Genomic DNA, 18,227 nt, shown 5'->3' on the forward strand with positions numbered 1-18,227 from the left:
TAACAACCGCGGCTCGTAGCCACACCCATGCTTAGGGCTCCTGAACGCCTCACTCACTCCGGCTTTAGGTCCAAACCACCAAGGCTGGTGTGGTAGCAAATAAACCCTGCAGAAGACTTAAGAGAACGACCTTCCACAAAACAAATGACATTAGAACCACCGGCCCGTGTTATCCGGCTTCCAAACAAACAAAAACTAAAAGACAAAACGTAAAGACAATGCAAAGAACAAATGAAAACATGCAACATATAATGAAATGCACCACCCGATCATCACGCGATCACACGAGTCATACTTTTCTTCCCATTCCCTACCGGTGGGGTAAGAAGTGGGTGGCTATACTAGACCGTTGAACATGTGTTATGCTAGCGCCCGTAATAAAATCTATCGCTTGACCTCGCCAAACAATGAAGTCCAGCGTCCCCTAAGATCAAAACAAAGCAAGATGCAATATAACCTAGCGTGCACTCCAGGCAATATCAAACCTCACTCACAGACCTAAGTTGCCTCCGATTAGGGGCAATCGCGGAGAGCATGGATCATTAACGATAAACTATTACCAAGAAGAACTAATGAAAGCCCTTTTTACACTAACACATTGATGAAATCTTTTGCATGTGAGGTATCTCCAAGATTTTATTGGATGCAAACACAGAACAAAAACAATCAAAACATAACAGACAAAGCATGCATACTAAACTAAAAGAGAAATAAAGCAAGAAAGAAAGAAAGAAAGAAATATGCACAGTATATACAAATTTAATATCAGAACTCGGAGCGTCAAAGTCACAGCTAGACTCCGCCAAACAATGAAGTCCAGCGTCCCCTAAGATCGTAACCAGGCAAGCAAACGAGATAAAGCCAAGTGCGCAAGCACAGGAGTATCAAGGCCAAACCTAAGGATCTATACCGCCCCCATTAGGGCTAATCTGGGAAACGTGAGTGGTTTACTGTGAATTACTCCTATCAGAAAAGCTAATTAAAGCCCTATGTCACTGATATTAAATGATTTGCCCTTCGAACCGGAGCTGGGCACACGATCCTTCTTTTAGTAGCGGCGTGCGAAGCTACATATACCCAAGTCAATGGAGGGTACCCCCTACCCGGGGGCCGGGTCCGACAAACAGTTAAGTTCAGCAGTTACGCTTTCGCTCCCCGTGCAATTTTAAGAAACAAACTAATCAACCATGTAAACTGGATCGATTAACTCCTCATCCGGCTCTCCAACCTCTAAAGTACCAAGAAACGGTTTAAGCTTTTGGCCATTAACTTTGAAAGATTTACCATTTAACGGATTCATAACATCAACAGCACCATGAGGATAAACATGCTCAATAACATAAGGGCCAGCCCAACGAGAACGTAATTTACCGGGAAACAAATGAAGCTTAGAGTTGTATAGGAGTACCCTTTGTCCAACCTCAAACTTTTTCCGGTGAATTCGCTTGTCGTGGAAATCCTTGACTTTGGCTTTGTAAATGGCGGTGTTGTCATAAGCATCTCTCCGAATTTCTTCAAGCTCATTGAGTTGGAGCTTTCTGTGCGCTCCGGCGGCTGGTAAATGATAATTAAGTGTCTTGATTGCCCAATATGCTTTGTGCTCGAGCTCTACTAGAAGATGGCATGCTTTTCCAAAAACCAAACGATACGGCGAAGCTCCCAAAACAGTCTTGTATGCTGTGCGATAAGCCCAAAGTGCATCGGTCAAACGAAGACTCCAATCTTTCCGGTTCGGATTCACCGTCTTCTCCAAAATGTGTTTGATTTCCCTATTTGCCAACTCAGCTTGTCCATTCGTCTGAGGATGATAAGCAGTGGAGACCTTGTGATTGATTCCATACTTCTTCATTAATGCCCCAAAAGCCCGATTGCAAAAATGAGTTCCTTGATCGCTTATGATTGCTCTCGGCATCCCAAAACGTGAAAGAATGTTGTCCTTGAGGAACTCCACCACTACCTTGGCATCATTGGTCCGTGTCGCAATGGCTTCTACCCATTTGGAAACATAATCAACCGCCAATAAGATGTACAAATTTCCGAAAGAAACGGGGAAAGGTCCCATGAAGTCTATGCCCCAGCAGTCAAAGATCTCAACCACCATAATGTTAGTCAATGGCATTTCGTCCCTCCGAGACACGCTTCCAAGCTTCTGACAACGTTCACAAGCTACACAGAAGTGATGAGCATCCCTATGCAGGGTTGGCCAATAAAATCCACATTGCAGCACTTTGGCAGAAGTTTTCTTAGAAGAGAAATGGCCCCCATAAGCTTCGGAATGACAAAACTCAAGAATTCTTCGTTGATCTGAATCTGGGACACAACGGCGCACTATTTGATCTTGGCAATACTTGAAAAGATAAGGGTCATCATAAGAGAACATTCGTACTTCATGAAGGAACCGACGACGTTCTTGAGGAGACCAATGTGGCGGTAAGAGTCCCGTAGCCAAATAATTCACTATATCCGCAAACCATGGGGCACTCGAAACAGCAAACAATTGTTCATCCGGAAATGTGTCCACGATAGGTAAGCTTGGAGTAGGGTCCTCAAACTGTAACCTTGATAAATGATCGGCTACCACATTCTCGACACCCTTTTTGTCCTTGATAGTCAAATTGAACTCTTGGAGAAGCAGGATCCATCTTATCAAACGAACTTTGGCATCTTGCTTGGTAAGTAGGTACTTGAGAGCTGAGTGGTCCGTATACACAACAATAGGGGTGCCCCCAATAAGATAAGACCGGAATTTATCAAGAGCAAACACTACCGCAAGTAACTCTTTCTCCGTGGTAGTGTAATTCACTTGAGCATCATTCAAGGTCTTGCTTGCATAATGGATAACATACGGATGCTTGTCCTTCCTTTGCCCCAAAACAGCGCCTACAACATAGTCACTTGCATCACACATAAGCTCAAACGGGAGGCTCCAATCCGGTGGTTGCACAATAGGCGGGGTGGTAAGACTAGCCTTCAACTTAACAAAAGCTTGCTCACACGCGGCGGTCCATTCAAACGGAACGTCTTTGACAAGAAGGTGGCACAAAGGTCGAGAGATAGCACTAAAGTCTTTGATGAACCGACGATAGAATCTAGCATGCCCGAGAAATGAACGGATATCCTTCACGCATTTTGGAGTCGAGAGATTGGAAATAAGATCGATCTTTGCCTTATCTACCGCGATGCCATCCAACGATATAATATGCCCCAAGACAATCCCTTGAGTGACCATGAAGTGACACTTTTCCCAATTCAGAACCAAATTCTTCTATTCACATCTTGTTAGAACTTTCTCTAAATTAGCCAAGCATGAATCAAATGAATCGCCAAAAACAGAGAAATCATCCATAAAAACCTCTACTATCTTCTCAACCATATCACTAAAAATCCCCATCATGCATCGTGAAAAAGTCCCCGGAGCATTGCACAAACCGAAAGGCATACGACGATAAGCGAACGTTTCGAAGGGGCAAGTGAATGTCGTTTTCTCTTGATCCTCTAAAGCAACTTCAATTTGATTGTAACCGGAATAACCATCTAAGAAACAATAGAATGCATGACCGGCTATCCTTTCCAAGATCTGATCAATGAATGGTAAGGGAAAGTGATCCTTTCTGGTACTTGCGTTGAGCTTGCGATAATCGATACAAACTCTCCATCCAGTCTGAACTCGAGTAGGTACGAGCTCATTCTCCTCATTTCGCACAACTGTAACTCCGGATTTCTTTGGTACAACTTGAATTGGGCTCACCCATTTACTATCAGCGATAGGATAAATGATTCCAACATCCAAGAGCTTTAAAACTTCAGCACGAACTACATCCTTCATGATCGGGTTCAAACGCCGTTGAGGTTGACGAGACAGCTGGACATTATCCTCCAAAGCAATATGATGCGAGCAAAGAGTAGCATCAATCCCTTTGATATCAGCAATTGTCCATCCTATAGCCTTCATGTGCCGCCTTAGAGAATTGATCAACTTCATCTCTTGGAGATTCCCAAGAGAGGAGGAAATAACCACAGGATAAGTCTCGTTATCTCCAAGAAAAACGTACTTCAAAGTATCAAGAAGGGGCTTCAACTCCAATTTTGGTGGCTCAACACTAGATGGGAGAACCTTCTTCTCAATTGGTGGAAGCTCCTCAAACACTTCAAACTTTGGAGTCCAAGAATTTATAGCGCAAGCTTCATCTTCCTCTCCAAGCAATGAGCTCAAATAACTCACTTCAGAAGACTCAAGAAATTCATCCTTTTCAGTCGTAAGAGCAACTTCCAAAGGATCACTGAAAAGCAATTCATCCACGTGTTCTTCTACAAGAGTATCGATAAGGCTCACTTCATTCACGTACTTCATCTCCCATTTGGCTACCCACATTAAAAACATTGACCTCCATCTTCATGTTACCGAAGGTCATATTGAGGAGTCCATTTCGACAATTAATAACTGCATCCGCCGTGGCTAAGAAGGGTCTTCCAAGAATCACCGGAGTAGAAGCAGCAGAAGAGTCGATCGGATTGGTATCGAGAATCACAAAATCCACCGGATAAACGAATTGGCCAACTTGCACTAAAACATCTTCTACTACTCCCCTCGGTGTACGAACGCTTCGATCGGCTAATTGGAGAGTGACACGGGTAGGCTTCATCTCCCCCAACCCAAGTTCTTGATAAACAGAAAACGGAAGCAGGTTAACACTTGCACCAAGATCAAGTAAAGCTTGTTCGATACGCTTCTCTCCAATGGTTACAGCGATAGTAGGGCTCCCCGGATCCTTGTACTTTGGCGCGATATTCGTTTGGATGATAGAACTCACTTGCTCAGTAAGGAATATCTTCTTTTGAACATTAAGCTTGCGCTTCCGGGTACACAAATCTTTAAGAAACTTGGCATATGACGGAATCTGCTTAATTGCATCCATAAGAGGAATGTTAATCTTCACTTGATTGAACAACTCATGCAACTCCTCATTCAAATTTGGTTTCGCCAAAGCCCTTAAACGACTAGGAAACGGTGCCGGTGTTGGAATAACTCGAGGATCCGGTACACTTTGTTCCTTCGCTTTGCCTTTATCCTTTCCTTCTTCTTCAACAAGAGTCTCCTTACTTGCTTCCTTGGGAGATTCCCCAAAGATTGGAATTGAACGTTCGTTAGGAGGAGGCAAGTAAGATGGTTCCGGAGGCATCACCACTTGGTTATCAACTATCTTCCCACTCCGAAGAGAAATAATAGCCTTTGCTTGCTCGGGGAAAGTCACCGAAGAGCTAGCAAAGTGAAGACCTTGAGAAGTAGGATTGGAATTCGGTTGCGGATTAGGTTGAGGTTAAGTAGGAAACTTCCCTTTCTCCTGTTGTAACAAACCCACCGTAGTTGTCAACTTGCCCAACTGGTTTCTGATGTCATTCATCATTTGAGTTTGTTGCTCATTGATAGCTGTTTGGCCTTGCAAGAGAGCACTAAATTGATCTTCCCAAGAACGCTTTGGTGGTTGTTGGTGGAACTGAGCAGGTTGTTGTTGAAATTGGTTCGCATGTGGGAACGAAGCAGAAGGAGCAAAACCAGGCGGACCTTGAGCTTGAGGGAAATGGAAAGCATTCTGAGGTTGCTTCCAAGGCAATTGAGGAGCGGGCGGTGGAGCTTGAGAAGAACCCCCCTCATTAGATTGATTCCAACGGAAAGCTGGATGTTGTCTTGTCCCCGAATTATAAGATTGAGAATAAGGGTCAAAGCGTTGGACAGCTTGTACTTCTTTTGGAGCAATCCCATTAATCACATTTTTCAAAGCAGGAACATTGGGGCACGCTTCTGTAGAATGGCCCACAATCTCACAAATAACACACACTTCTTCCACTTGGCGCACTACTTTCACTTCTTGAGATTGAGCACTCTTAAGCTCCAATTTGTCAAGTTTCCGAGCAATCTCCTCCAAACGAGTTTCAAAAGCTGTATGCTCTGCAATAGAGAACTTACCTGAACCTGTAGGACCTTGATTGAACATTGCTCTATCTCCCGGATCTGCAAACTGCCAAGACTGAGTCTTCTCAGCTAGTGACTCATAGTAATCCCATGCATCCTCCGGTGTCTTCCCCATAAAATCACCGCCACCCATAGTATCCAGAAGCTGTTTACTCTCTTGAGAACACCCTGTGTAGAAATAGTTGACTCTGAGATACAACGGAAGGTTGTGATGAGGAACCGACATAAGCAAGTCCTTGTAACGCTCCCAATACTTGTGGTAAGTCTCTCCATCCCTTTGCTTGAAACATTGAATCTGATCGATAAGTAATTTTGTCCTGCTGGCCGGAAAGAACTTAGTAGTGAAAGCATCCTGAACTTCTCCCCAGTTGCGCAAAGATTGTGCCTTCAAAGAATTGAACCATTGTTTTGCTTTGTCTTTGAGAGTGAATGGGAACAACTTCAGACGAGCTTGATCAAGTTGCCCCGGAACTGTAACAAACGAGTGCAGAATATTCTCGAACTCCCGGATATGCAAATACGGATCCTCCAATTCTCTCCCCCGAAACTCTGGAATAATACGAAGATACTCAGCCTTGAATTCAAATGTATTCCCAGCGGTTGGAATCGGAATAACGATAGGAGATACTTGAGGAGCCCGTTCTGGATTCAGATAATCGCGCAAAGTACGAACTGGAACTTCTTCGGCCATTGGGCCTTTGCAATTGCGATTTAATTTGCGAGGCGGAGAGTGGGCAGGATACGCCCTGGCAATGCTACGGATTCTTCGCGGTGAAGAAGAACGATGAAGCCGATTTGAAATTGGGCTCCGGTAAACACGCATACACAAGCAAATATACTAACTAACTACCAACAAAAGGGGCCATCCCGCCACCTCAACTCAACAAACAGAATATGCGAGGGGTTATGCCACCACCTCGGCTAAGCGATGCAATCAAATTTAAGCTAACTAACTAAATTAATTATGCTAAACTAACTAAGAAACAAATTCAATATTTAGCCTGGCTTCGTTACACCTCAAGTTTAGATGAACTAGGTTAGAGGTATCCACCAAACTAAATACGAACTACTAACACATAAACTATTAAACTACTACTACTAGACGAAAGCGGGATACTTACAGTGGTTTGTCGAACCTCCAAGAAAGCCATAATAAGAAATCCCCGGCAACGGCGCCAAAAATGCTTCTGTTCGCTCCGATGTAATGGAATAACGCCCCAAGCGTAGGGCCTAAAACGTCTGTTGAAGCATAATAAACCGGAAATCCGGGATCGTACCCAAGGGAATAATTATATGGCTTGCTCGGATTTGTAGATGGAAGTACGGGCTTTCGGCTTTAAGACAGCCAACTTTGTTTTACTTTAACGGTGGTAATAAAAGGGCTAAATTAAAAGGAAATTAACTAGAGAAAAGATAGGTTAGGTCTAGGAATTATTAACACCCAAGACCCGAGCTAAATCACACTCGTCACCCAATTACACAATTCAAGATACTCGGTTAAAGTTCTCAAATCGGAAAATAAAATAATTTGAGAATCAAGCTAGCTCTAGAATTCATTTGGCAAATACCTCGTGCGAAAGAGCTCTAAGCATCATGTGTGGTGGGTAGGCGAAGCTCCCACCTACACATGATCAAAGAGGTTAACACCTCGGTGATTTGACAAACAAATCCGAACCCCACATCAATTTTCAAATCAAAGTTTAAAGCTTTATTGGGTGCAAAATGCAATTTTCGCCCGAGCCATGAGATGCTAATCATCCCATGACCTAACCCTTGAAACTACTCACTCATATCTAGAGAGATAAAAGCAAGTGAAAAACTACTTGACATAATTGAAATAACAAGACTAGAAGAAAATTAGAGATTAAGATAGATCGGGAGAAGATAAACAACTTTAATAAAGGAGACAATAACAAAAAGTAACAACTAAGGGCAGAAAATTAAAAGTTAAGAGCTGGAAAAATGAAGAACAACAAGAACACTCAAGAACAATTTGAATCTAGATCTAGATCTAAAAATTAGGTAAGCAAATCTAAGTCTACCCACTTTTTTAAAACAATGAAATAAGCTTTTATACTTCTAAGCTCCGCGCCTGGAATATTCCCTAGATGCTCCGAAAATCCCATGCTAAGCCCCTCGGCATCGATGGCAACGGCCTTAGCATGCCCTGCTATGGGGCTCGGCATTGATGTAAATAATTGGAGTCCATCGATGCCGAGGTCGTTAACGGCCTAAACAATTAAGCTGCTCGGCAGCGATGTAACATGGATCTCTCCATCGATGCCGAGGGGGATAAGAGTCTTGATCACTAAGCGGCTCGGCATTGATGGGACTTATCGCTTGACATCGATGCCGAGGTCGTTAACTCGTCGCTTGGCTGCCTCTCTCTGCCTCTTGCTCGGGCAAGTCTTGTTTTGCTCGGGCGAAACTTCTTCTGCCTTGGCCATTTCTGGTTCTGCTCGGGCGAAACAACTTCTGCTCGGGCTGTTTCCACCTTGACATGCCTTAGGCCTCAAAGACTCCTTTATTTGGCGATTTATCTACAAAACATAACCAAAGCACTATACGAGCAAACACGTTAATAATAACTAATAAGTAATTAAATTAGACTAAAACTAGATACTAGCGCACCCTTTATTACATTCTCGGGTGCTTATCATGTATAGAGTACTCTCTTTGTATAAAACACAAAATGAACAATTCAAAATTTATGTCTACGATTTAGAAGTTTTTTCCATTTGTTGGGAAATATAAATATGGCTGAGCATTATGGTCATCATTGTGGCACTTTTGGAACAGAAGAAATCCTAGCCGTACCGACCAATTTCAAACCGAAACCGTACCGACGGCCGCTCCGGGCTGTCTCCGGCCACCGGACGGCCGATCCGAGCCGTTCAAAAATTCTAAAAAAAAAAAACCGAGTGGCCCTACGCGGGAATAAACGGCATCCGATGTGTGTAGGGTGGTTAGATCGAGTACCCTATTTTTCGTGTATACTCGTGTATATATGTATACGCGAAAAATAGGGTACTCGATCTAACCACCCTACACACATCGGATGCCGTTTATTCTCGCGTAGGGCCACTCGGTTTTTTTTTTTAGAATTTTTGAACGGCTTGGATCGGCCGTCCGGTGGCCGGAGACAGCCCGGAGCGGCCGTCGGTACGGTTTCGGTTTGAAATTGGTCGGTACGGCTAGCACTTCTCCTTTTGGAAACATACAACTATCAAAGTGCCAAAGTTTTATTTTTGAAATGTTGAAGTTTGCATTTATATCTAACATAAGACCTTTGTGAAGTGCATAAGTACTACAAATTTCATGAGAAAGAAAACTCCTTTTGACAAACTCCAAGGGTTCAAGTTTTGGTGTATGTTTCATAGCCTTTTTAAGCTTCGTATACAATTTTGCCACTTTTTAGTTTTTGGATTGAGGTTTGCGCAAAGAAACCTGACGATGAATCATAAATTGGAAAGTTGGGATTCATTGAACTATTGGGTGTTTTTTTTATTTCAGTTGGTGTTAATTTATTTTTCCCTCCCTTGAACAATAATGAATTTTTGTTTACTGAATTGCATTTTGCATTTATTCTATGGAACTGTTAAATGCATTTATGCTTTTGAACTGTTGTAGCATCATTTTCATTTATGTTAATGATGTGGTATATAATTTTGGGCTATGAAACTGTTGTAGGTTTTTGCTCCTTCCTTTTGGACCTCATTGTCCATTCACATGTGCTGACACGTTTTTATCATTTATTGCAGCTTGTGTTAGCTTTTTTCTTGTGACTTGTGTCCATATGAAAGAAAGATCTAGAGCAATCTCTTATATGATTTTGCTGATTTTAGGCACCTTTCTAATTTGCAGTTTATCATCTATATAGATCCTTTCATGAGATGAAGTGCAAACAATAAAAGGAAAAAAAGTGCGTGGATTTGAAGAGTGCATATAATCTCTGACTTGACTTATCGGATAGTGGTCTCTCCATTCCGTAAAAATCATATCATGGTTATCTCCATTCCGTAAACCATTATGGTCAGTAGAGTCTATGCGAAATTACAGTGTATTAAGGTGCAATTAAATTATTTGAATGTTTTGTTTGTTGGTGAAGACATGTTCTGTTTGTCGACTTTTTGTTTCCTGCTATTTTCCCTATTATCGTAATCATTTAGTATGTTTACAATTGTCACTATGCAAGGAGAACACTGGTTCAGTAACCATGAGACATGCTAGCTTTTAGGGGTCAAATGCGATGATAGCCACTTTGTGCTTTATTTTTTTTTCTTTCTCTTGAAAGATCTCGCAAAAGGTTATTATGGCTTTTTTAAGCTTTAGATTCAATGTGACTACAAATTAGAAATTCACTGATTATACATATTTTTCTTGTCGTCTGTTTTTTTGACTCAGAAGAAGGATACAACAGAAACCAAGTCTCTTCGCCTCAGTAATTCTACATGTAATTGGGGGTACGGTTGATTGTTATGATGGACATAGTGGTTCAACCCAATAGAATTATTCTGGTATGTGGAGAAATTGCAAATTGAACACTGGTTCATTTGCTGATGATCGTTAGAGCAAGAATTGGGTTGAATGGGGCCAACCGGATTGCTGTTTCTCACCTTCAATTTGATGATGATACGATTATTTTTTGCATGAATGATAGGGAGGAGTTGGCAAACATCAAAAGAATTCTCCGCTGCTTCCAACTCATGTCGGGTCTAAAGATAAACTTTTCCAAAAGTTCTTTGTGTGGTATTAAGGTGAACCATCAGATTGTAACATCCCTGAGCAGGATTATGGGATGCAAAGTTGACCACTTGCCAATCAAATACTTAGGCCTACCGTTGGGTGCTAATCCGAACAGAATCAAAACGTGGGATCCAGTGGTGGAAAGAACGGAGAAAAGGCTTAGTGCCTGGCGTAGGAGATTCAACACTACAGGGGGTAGACTCACTCTCATGAATTCTTCTCTTAGCAGCCTGCCTATTTACTTCTTGTCCATATTCAAAATGCCGGTATCAGTTGTAAAGGTGATAGAAAAGATCCAGCGACAAATTTGCTGGGGTGATTCGGTGGAAAAGAGAAAGATCCACTTGGTGAAATGGGATATGATCACCAAAAAGAAAAGAGTTTGGAGGGCTAGGGGTAAAGAATTTGATGATCCAAAACCTTGCTCTTCTGGCCAAGTGGTGGTCGCGTTTTAGCAAGGATCGAGATTCATTGTGGGTGAGGGTAATCAAAAGCAAGTACAATTTGGAGCAACGATCCTGGTTACCTTCCTTGCCATTTTCTGGTAAGGTCTCAAACTTGTGGAGAGATATTTGTTCGGTAGGGGATACCTCCTTAGGCATCGGTTCCATTATTCAAGAGGTGTTTAGGTTGGTGGTTCAATACGGCCAAGAGATATCCTTCTGGAATCAAGTTTGGCTAGGGGACTCAACTCTTAAGGAGGAGTTTCCTCACCTTTACCTAATCTCTACTAAAAAAGAAATGCTGATCAGTGAATTAAAAGATGCAAGTGGTGCTGGAAGGTGGAATATTCTTTTCAAGAGAAGGCTACGGGTATGGGAAGATCACCAATATGAAGACTTGCTTCTGAAATTACAGGGTAGTTGGATCAATCAAAACGGGATGAGTTAAGTAGGAAATGGGCTTCTGACAATTGTTTTTCAGGGAAATTAGTCTATCATAAATGGGAGCAATTGGGCTTCGCTAGCAACTGGGTTTTGGGATCGATTTGGAAGACTTTTTTTCGTGGTTGGATCTTCAGGATAGAGTGCATGGCTTCAAGAATGGTACTTCTCTATATAAACTTGATTACTGAGGGACAATCGGCTCTGTGCCCTCGCTGCTCATTACACTTGGAATTGCCTGAGCACCTATTCTTACATTGCCAATTTTTTTGGGACGTTTGGTCTTTGATATTGGATTGGTGGCATGTCCAGTGGGTGTGCCCTGCCTCCCTATTAGATTTGTTTACTTGGTGGCTCAGTATGGGTTTTAAAAATCTGGAGAAGTTTTTATGGGAAACAACCTTCCATGCCACGACTTGGTTGTTATGGTTGGTAAGGAATGATATTGTATTCAACAATGCATCATGGCGGGTGGAGGATCTTGGGGAGTTAATTAAAATCAGGGTAGCAATGTGGGTTAAGGTGACGTTTGATATTAAGGTACACTCGGTGGAGGATTTTAAGGGTTATCTTGATAGCATGAGGAAGGTCAAAGTGTAATTGTTTTTATGTGGTTTTTGCGGTTCAACTTTTGGTTGGACGGTTTCTTTGTTTTTCTCTTTGTTCTAAGCTTGTGTGCTTAGTGAGTTTTCCACTCAATGTACCCCTTTCGAGTTAATAAAATCTTCTTTTGCCGAGCAAAAAAAAAAAAACACTGGTTCATTCATGCCTTTTTGAGGCCAGTCAAAGACCACAAGTATATATTAATATCTTTGGAATTGGTTTCAACTTTCAACATCTTACAAGATACACAGTTTTCCTCTTGAGCTTCACCAACATATGGGGAGGCTTCAACATTCTAAAGCCTACAAATGCTTGGATTATTGTGTATGGTGTTGTTCCTATCTCCGGGGCAATGATCGATATTGTCTACAACCATATTAAAACTTTGGAACAAATTCACATGACATGGAAATATGAATGGAGCAAATGAAGAGTAGATCATTCAACTTTCCTATAGGTTTTTTCTTTTTCCCTCGGGACTTTCCTATAGGGTGTTTGGCAATGTTTATGCGTAAATAAGTATACGTAATTTAAAATTAGTTCTTCTAAGGTGAATTTCTACTGTTTGGTTTGGAAGACAGGGTCTTGTGTAGGTTTATGTGATAGGTGTTTTATCGTCTATATTATTTGAGAATGGAAGATCTGATACACAAGTATTGATTAAGCAAGGGAATAAAGAATGATTGGTGGACGGGGCAAAGAAGACCATGGCGGCCAACATAGATACCCACACTGTAGTATGGTCAGGGAAAATCAAGTAGAAACGCTTTGCATACTGTTGAATGTAAGTCCAACGTGAGTTAATAAGCTTCACTCACAAATTGATTGATTGAGAGAGAGAGAGAGAGAGAGAGAGAGAGAGTTATTTATTTGTGTTTCATATGCTACAGAAATGCGTCAACGTGCTAGGGGAAATAGTGGAAGAGGAGATAGTGGATACACCTCTCATACCAAGATTATTTAACTGGGAAAGACCCATTCTTGTTATCCTATCTCGTTTATTTGCTTCATTTCCATTCAAAGATGCAAGAAAATGGACATAATGGCAATGTAAAACAACGACAAAATACCACGTGCAACGCACGTGTACTACCACTAGTCAATTAAAAAAGGTCAAGGATGTACAAGAAAGAAGAATTATGCCGATTCCTACTTGCAGCACTACCAGCAATGGAAGCGACCAATCGATGAGGTGAAAATATAATGTCCAAAATCGTCATCTTGAGAGGATGTGTTTGCAGTATTTGAAAGCTGTAAGCTATGTATATTTGGTTGTACGTACATTGTGTGGATTTTCCAGGTTTCTGAATCAAATTTGCAAGTGAAAGATGGCTACGCCCAAGCCATTTCAAAATTGGTGTACTCGTGTAGATATCGGCTTTCTTAGTACAATATGTCAATGTATGCCTTTTTCGAATCGAACACCTGCTATTCCTACCATAGGTGATAGCATTCGCTAGCCAATCTAGGACTTTGAAAAACTTTTCAAGTTGCTCCCCGGATAAGAGGAAGGAGAATTAGGATGACGAACGCACATAACATGAAGCACATAAGGGCCAACGATAGGGTTTTCAAAACGTTATGGGGAGGGCCGGGGTTGCTTCTGAGAACATCCAGGCACAAACCAACTACAAGTTTGGTCACTATAGCATCAATATTAATTCTTTTGTCACCATTTCGCCCTAATTTCTTGAAAAATACCTACACTCACCGTGTACTACAATATAACCCATACTCAAATTCCAAAATACAAATTGCAGCCTCTTTTGACTTTTGAAAATGCATCTCTCAGTTTCCCCAGAAGCACCCATCGGTATCATGTGCCTATAGCCTTGGTCCAGGCCAAACCATACAAAAATAGAAAATAAAGAAATCACTCTTACTATCTTATAGGACAACAAAAGATAGGTCTAAGTAGTAAGGTACTTTCTTTTTTTCCCCTTATTAGTGGTCAAGTACATAAGTTAGGAGGTAATTCACACGAGAGATATACTTATTCACGGAGGTGCTGTAAAGCGGCTCTTTACGAAGCTAAACGATCTCAGTTGTCCGTTTCGGCATTGGACGGCACAGATTAAAAATAATCTGTTCGCGCGAATAAATTGTTTTTAATCTGGATCGTCTAAAACACTTTTGGATGGCCGAGATTGAGCTCCGTAAACTTTTATTTACGAAGCCTCCATAATAAAGATTTTTTCTTCACATAAACCCTAAATCTCAAGGGGTTAAAATGAACTAACAAAACTAGACTGTAACACAATCTTTACCTGTCAGACTATGGAAACATTTGTAAGTGTCCAACAATTGGTGTGCTTGGGGCACCATGTTATATGCATCTTTAAGATGAATATCATGATATGATATATCCTAAAGTGAGATGTTTTAAAAATATTATGTCATTTTGAAAATGCTATGCATCTTATGTGTCATATTTTTTTTTTTTTGACAAATGTTACTTTCATTTGTGGTTTTTTATTAGGATGTGGCTTCTTAGCAATTGGATCGCAGAAAAGCCTATGCAATTAAATCTTGGCAGTCCATCTCGATAGTCAAGGTCCAAAGTTTACAAAGATTCTTTCCAGAAAGAATTATTCTTTTCGGGAAGATTCTTTCACGAATCTGAACCATTAAAAATATTTTTGAACGGATGAAATAACATAGATTGCTAGAGACTTGGACCGCAGAAAAGCCTAAATTCTTTTACTATTACATACATGATTGATTAATGTTAGGGCTAAAAATGAATTAAACAGCTCGCGAACAACTCATGGCATGGCTCGGCTCAGCTCGAGCTCAAAGTATTAGGCTTGTAAAATAGATAAACTGAGTTTACCATTTTAAAGCTCAGCTAGATTCGAAAAAACTCAACTCATTTGTATAAGTTCGGCTCGTCAATAAAGACTCAACTGGTAAATGAATCATACTTTTCGAGCTCAATTTTTAGACACATTTAATAAAGGAAAATGATTTTGTCACTTCCTTTTTTGTTAACGTCACTCCCTTGCAAGTACATTTTTGCATCAAAAACACATTTGCAGAAGAGTGTCGTTAACCAAAAAAAAAAAGAAAAGAGTGACAAATCAGCAGCCTTAATAAATGAGCTCAACTTAAATAGTACAAAACTTGGCTCGTCTCAACCCGTTTTGTTTGCACAATTTCAAGTTTTAACGTGGATAAAGTGGGTCAACTATATTGTGCTTCAATATTTGACCCCAAACTAACTTTAGCTCAAACAAAAATGCTACTTGCACAACTGTTGTATTGGTTGTGCAAGTAATTCTGACCGTCCAGATATATTTGAATGGTCAAGATTTTAAAAAAACTCTTCCAAAGAAAAGTTTAACTTTTCCAATAAATAGTTTAACGCCACACACCTGCAAGTGTATTTTTGCATCAAAAATACATTTGCAGAGGAGTGCCGTTAACCCAAAAAAAAAAGTGACAAATCAGCAGCCTTAATAAATGAGCTCAACTTAAATAGTACAAAACTTGGCTCGTCTCAACCCGTTTTTTTTTTAACAATTTAAAGTTTTAACGTGGATAAAGTGGATCAACTATATTGTGTTTGATTGTTTGTCCCCAAGCTAACTTTAGCTCAAACAAAAGTACTACTTGCACAACCGTTGTGTTGGTTGTGTAAGTAATTCTGACCGTCTAGATGTATTTGAACGGTCTAGATTTTAAAAAAACTCTTCCAAACAAAAGTTCAACTTTTCCAATTAAGAGTTTAACGCCACTCCCCTGCAAGTGTATTTTTACATCAAAAATACATTTGCAGAGGAGTGTCGTTAACCAGGAAAAAAAAAAGAGTGACAAATCAACAGCCTTAATAAATGAGCTCAACTTAAATTGTACAAAACTTGGCTGGTCTCAACCCGCTTTGTTTGCACAATTTCAAGTTTTAACGTAGATAAAGTGGGTCAACTACATTGGGCTTGACTGTTTGTCCCCAAGCTAACTTTGTCTGACAAAAATGCAACTTGCACAACCGTTGTGTTGGTTGTGCAAGTAATTCTGACTGTCCAAACGTATTTGAATGGTCTAGATTTTAAAAATACTCTTCCAAACAAAAGTTTAACTTTTCCAATAAATAGTTTAACACCACAACCCTGCAAGTGTATTTTTGCATCAAAAATACATTTGCAGAATAGTGTCGTTAACCAAACAAAAAAAAAAGAGTGACAAATCAGCAGCCTTAACAAATGAGCTCAACTTAAATAGAACAAAACTTGGCTCGTCTCAACCCGTTTTGTTTGCACAATTTCAAGTTTGAACGTGGATAAAGTGGGTCAACTTTATTGTGCTTGACTGTTTGTCCCCAAGCTAACTTTCTTTGACAAAAATACTACTTGCATAACCGTTGTGTTGGTTGTGCAAGTAATTCTTATCGTCCAGATGTTCTTGAACGGTTTAGATTTTAAAAAAACTCTTCCAAAGAAATGATTAACTTTTTCAATGAATAGTTTAACGCCACTATTCTGCAAGTATATTTTACATCAAAAATACATTTGCAGAGGAGTGTCGTTAACCAAAAAAAAAAGTGACAAATCAGCAGCCTTAATAAATGAGCTCAACTTAAATAGTACAAAACTTGGCACGTCTCAACCCGTTTTGTTTGCACAATTTCAAGTTTTAACGTGGATAAAGTGGGTCAACTATATTGTGCTTGACTGTTTGTCCCAAAGCAAACTTTAGCTCAAACAAAAATGCTACTTGCTAAACCGTTGTATTGGTAGTGCAAGTAATTCTGGCCGTCCAAATGTATTTGAACGGTCTAGATTTTAAAAAACCTCTTCCAAAGAAGTTTAACTTTTTCAATGATTAGTTTAACGTCACTCCCCTATAAGTGTATTTTTGCATCAAAAATACATTTGCAGAGGAGTATTGTTACCAAAAAAAAAAATTGACAAATCAGCAGCCTTAATAAATGAGCTCAACTTAAATAGTATAAAACTTGGCTCGTCTCAACCCGATTTGTTTGCACAATTTCAAGTTTAAACGTGGATAAAGTGGGTCAACTATATTGTGCTTGATTGTTTGTCCCCAAGCTAACTTTAGCTGAAACAAAAATGCTACTTGCACAACCGTTGTGTTGGTTGTGCAAGAAATTCTGACCGTCCAGATGTATTTGAAAGGTTTAGATTTTAGAAAAACTCTTCTTAAAAAAAGTGTACCTTTTCCAATTAAGAGTTTAACGCCACTCCACTGTAAATGTATTTTTGCATCAAAAATACATTTGCAGAGGAGTGTCATTAACCAAAAAAAAAAAGAGTGACAAATCAGCAGCCTCAATAAATGAGCTCAACTTACATAGTACAAAACTTGGCTCGTCTCAACCCATTTTGTTTGCACAATGTCAAATTTTAACGTCGATAAAGTGGGTCAACTATATTGTGCTTGACTGTTTGTCCCCACGCTAACTTTAGCTCAAACAAAAATGCTACTTGCACAATCGTTGTGTTGGTTGTGCAAGTAATTCTGACTGTCCAGATGTACTTGAACGGTCTAGATTTTAAAAAAATTATTCCAATGAAAAGTTTAACTTTTCCAATGAAGAGTTTAACGCCGCTCCCTTGTAAGTGTATTTTTGCATCAAAAATACATTTGTAGAGAAGTGTCGTTAACCAAAAAAAAAAATAGTGACAAATCAGCGGCCTTAATAAATGAGCTCAACTTAAATAGTACAAAACTTGGCTCATCTCAACCCGCTATGTTTGCACAATTTAAAGTTTTAACGTGGATAAAGTGGGTCAACTATATTGTGGTTGACTGTTTGTCCCCAAGCTAACTTTAGCTCAAACAAAAATGCTACTTGCATAACCTTTGTGTTGGTTGTGCAAGTAATTCTGACTGTCCAGATGCATTTGAACGGTCTGAATTTTAAAAAAAAATTTCCAAAGTAAAGTTTAACTTTTCCAATTAAGAGTTTAATGCCACTCCCTACAAGTTTATTTTTGCATCAAAAATACATTTGCAAAGACTTGTCGTTAACCAAAAAAAAAAAGAGTGACAAATCAGCAGTC

The 18,227-nt window shown here is 40.1% G+C and overlaps 1 long non-coding RNA gene across 1 annotated transcript; it reads left to right on the forward strand.

Moving 5' to 3' along the window:
* Positions 1 to 12,389: 12,389 nt before the first annotated feature.
* LOC131299663 (uncharacterized) lies at positions 12,390 to 12,843 on the forward strand. Its single transcript, XR_009190813.1, has 2 exons — positions 12,390 to 12,661; positions 12,695 to 12,843. It is a non-coding gene; the product is annotated as an uncharacterized LOC131299663 (long non-coding RNA).
* The last annotated feature ends 5,384 nt before the right edge of the window (positions 12,844 to 18,227 follow it).

Source organism: Rhododendron vialii, chromosome 1a (genome assembly GCF_030253575.1).
Source record: "Rhododendron vialii isolate Sample 1 chromosome 1a, ASM3025357v1".
NCBI lineage: Eukaryota > Viridiplantae > Streptophyta > Magnoliopsida > Ericales > Ericaceae > Rhododendron > Rhododendron vialii.